Source organism: Epinephelus fuscoguttatus, linkage group LG15, assembly GCF_011397635.1.
Source record: "Epinephelus fuscoguttatus linkage group LG15, E.fuscoguttatus.final_Chr_v1".
In the NCBI taxonomy this organism is placed as follows: Eukaryota; Metazoa; Chordata; class Actinopteri; order Perciformes; family Serranidae; genus Epinephelus; species Epinephelus fuscoguttatus.
The window spans coordinates 41,881,303-41,885,157 of record NC_064766.1 but is presented as its reverse complement, the minus strand read 5'-3'; the positions used below and the strand labels follow the sequence as shown (position 1 = coordinate 41,885,157).

At 42.9% G+C, this 3,855-nt stretch overlaps 1 pseudogene; it reads left to right on the top strand.

Moving 5' to 3' along the window:
• The first annotated feature begins 698 nt into the window (after positions 1-698).
• Positions 699-2,684, top strand: LOC125902873 (tripartite motif-containing protein 16-like; annotated as a pseudogene).
• The last annotated feature ends 1,171 nt before the right edge of the window (positions 2,685-3,855 follow it).

Here is a 3,855-nt window from a genome sequence, read left to right as displayed (position 1 = left end):
TACTGCATCGACTGTATTCAGCAAAGTTTCCTTTGTTCCACATTATTACAAGCAGACCAACCATTTCAGTTTTCATACACATTTTGGTTTCCATTACTTTACTGCTATCTGAGCAGGTTTGAGGGTGAAAAAGAGGATCTTGATCCCAAAAGTTGGAGGAGCACGAGTTCAGGCTGCCATCACATCATGTGACTCCAATCAGCAGTTTGTGAAATACTCAGACCGGCCCGTCTGGCACCAACAACCAGGCCACATTCAAAGTCACTTCTTATGAGACAGATTTAATTTACCGTCCATCATTTTACTTTTTTTGGGAATGGTGCCCAAAATTTAATATTTAACTAAAAGTAATTATTAAACCTTTTAATAATTATTATTTCTGAAAGCCTTTTGAATACTTTGAACCCAGAGTTTCCAACAACTCCTTTAAGTTTACTTTAACATGTGAAAAGCTGAAATAAGATTAAAAGTCAAACTGCTGTCGTAGTGTCGTAGTTTTAAGTCCATCTGCTCTTACTGCCTGTTGTAAATGTCAGATAACACACCCTGCCTCTCACTACTCCTTGTGGAATGCAGTAAAGCCTGAAAAGCCTTCCCTCTCCTCCCTCCTCCTGAAGCCAGCTCGTCTCTATCAACAGATTTGTTTTCTGATCAGAGAGAATCAAACTATTTGACTGTCACCATCACTGAGAGGTGAAATGGCGCAGCAAGGAGCTCAGCTGGACCCCCTAAAGTTCTCTTGTCCCATCTGTCTGGATCTGCTGAAGGATCCGGGGACTCTTCCCTGTGGACACAGCTACTGCATCAACTGTATTCAAAGCTTCTGGGATGGAGAGGATGAGAAGAGAATCTACAGCTGCCCTCAGTGTAGGCAGAGCTTCACACCGAGGCCTGTCCTGAGGAAAAACACCATGTTAGCAGATTTAGTGGAGGAACTGAAGAAGACTGGACTCCAAGCTGCTCCTGCTGATCACTGCTATGCTGGAGCTGAAGATGTGGCCTGTGATGTCTGCACTGGGAGGAAACTGAAAGCCTTCAAGTCCTGTCTGCAGTGTGTGGCCTCTTACTGTGAGAAACACCTCCAGCCTCATCGTGACTCGGCTCCATTCAAGAAACACAAGCTGGTGGAGCCCTCCAAGAAGCTGCAGGAGAACATCTGCTCGTCATGATGAGGTGATGAAGATGTTCTGCCGCACTGATCAGCAGTGTATCTGTTATCTCTGCTCTGTGGAGGAACATAAAGGCCACGACACAGTGTCAGCTGCAGCAGAAAGGACTGAGAGGCAGAGAGGCTGGAGAGTCGACAAAACATCCAGCAGAGAATCCAGGACACAGAGAAAGATGTGAAGCTGCTCCAACAGGAGGTGGAGGCTATCAGTCGCTCTGCTGATAAAGCAGTGGAGCACAGTGAGAAGATCTTCACTGAGCTGATCCGTCTCATGGAGCAAAGACGCTCTGATGTGAAGCAGCAGCTCAGATGGCAGCAGGAAACTGAAGTGAGTCGAGTCAAAGAGCTTCAGGAGAAGCTGGAGCAGGAGATCACTGAGCTGAAGAGAAAAGACGCTGAGCTAGAGCAGCTCTCACACACAGAGGATCACAACCAGTTTCTACACAACTACCCCTCACTGTCAGCACTCAGTGAAGCCACACACTCATCCAGCATCAACATCCGTCCTCGCCGCTACTTTGAGGACGTGACAGCGGCTGTGTCAGGAGTCAGAGATAAACTACAGGATGCTCTGAGGGACACATGGACAAACGTCTCACTGACAGTGACTGAAGTGGATGTTTTACTGCCACAACCAGAGCCCAAGACCAGAGCTGAGTTCTTCAGATATTCACGTCACATCACACTGGATCCAAACACAGCACACACTTATCTGTTATTATCTGAGGGGAACAGGAAAGTGACAGTAATGAGTCAACAACAGTCTTATTCTGATCACCCAGACAGATTCACTGGATGGGAGCAGGTCCTGAGTAAGGAGAGTCTGACTGGACGTTGTTACTGGGAGGTTGAGTGGAGAGGGAAAGGAGTTTATGTAGCAGTCACATACAAGAATATCAGCAGAGCAGGGTGGGGGGATGAATGTTTATTTGGACTCAATGACAAATCTTGGATGTTAGATTGTGTCAATAATGGTTATAACTTTTATCACAACAAAGTCCGAACTCCCATCTCAGGTCCTCGGTCCTCCAGAGTAGGAGTGTACCTGGATCACAGTGCAGGTATTCTGTCCTTCTACAGCGTCTCTGAAACCATGACTCTCCTCCACAGAGTCCAGACCACATTCACTCAGCCTCTCTATGCTGGACTTTGTCTTTATTCTGATTCCACAGCTGAGTTGTGTCAAGTCAAATAGTCTGAAGTCATTTCAGGGTTAAACTCTGTGTTTGGTCTCCATGTTTGCTGCTGACAGCTGATTGTTGTGGCGTTTCTTCACTGCACACAGATCAGCTGTCAGTCAAACATTGTGGGCGGGACTTTGACATCTTCTCCTGAGTTGTTGTGTAAATGTTTGAGTGTGTGTAGGTGGCGCTCCTTCCTGTGTGTGTTCAGCCATGGAGGCTCTCACTGCTCATGATGATGTTTGTTGAGCTGCAGTGACATTTCTCTGCATGAGAATAATGTGGACTTCTCTGGGCTCTAAATGTCTGATCAATCTTTGTATTGATGTGTTTGTATGTTGTGTGTGAAGAGAGAAAGCAGCAGAGCTCCTTTATCCTCCACACTTTGTTCTCTGTGCAAAGAAATGTGTGCTCACATTGATTTGTTTGTGTTTCTACTTTTACTTCAATAAAGTTTTGCTTGTGATCAACTGTTACAACCAGTTCTTGTCTCTGTGGTAAAACCTGCTCATGTAAATATTCTCATAAATAACTTCAGTTGTGACTCAGCGTGCAGAGCCAGAAGAAAACTACAAACATAAGACCCATAAAACATTTGAAATAAACAAATAAATAAACTCTTCATTCCAACCTGAGCTGAGCTCATTAATACTCCACAATAAATAAATAAATATACATATAACAGGAGCTGCTGGTGACTTAATTAAATGTTTAATCAGTTTCTGATTTTTAATTATTTTATTGTCTGTGTGTTTCCTGTCTGATCTTTATCTGCAGTTTCAGGTTTGACTGTTGAAATGTGGTTTTAACTGATGAAACTGCTGCACTGAGCGCGCACACACACACACACACACACACACACACACACACACACACAACCATGAGCTGCTGTGCGAGCGACTGGTACTCTGTCAAATTGTCAAATTCACAGCAGAGCAGGACGCCACAGGAAACTGCTGCTTTCCTTTGACCTCCTGCTCATGAACAAAACAAAAACCCAAACAGCATCCAAAGCTGAATGAATGTTTATTAGCAACAAACAGGAAACATTTCAACATGGAAACCAGGACAACGGTTGCACAAAAAGCTCAGGATAGAAATCACATGAATTTATAGTTACACCTTCAATATTATTTACAGGTTTGTGAAGGCCGGTTTCTACAGTGGCTCCTGAGGGACAAAACACACGCAAGCGAGGAGGATACACAGCAGTGTGCTCCGAGTTATAGAAGGCAACAAATACTAACAGGTGAACATGAAGAGGAATGAGCTCTGAACCAAAGTCTGGAAACTTCAGTTTTTAGCTTTTTTTTAAATTTTTTTTTTTTTTTTTACTAAAATTAAATATTTGTATTTTTTTAATATATTTGGTGTATCCTATCATTTTGTTATTTTTGTATGTGTTCTAATTTTTGTAGCATTTTTTAAACACTTAATTTTTTAAAATTTACATTAATGTTTGTGATTTAACATTTCCATTATTTCTGAATTTTGGTTTTCAATTTT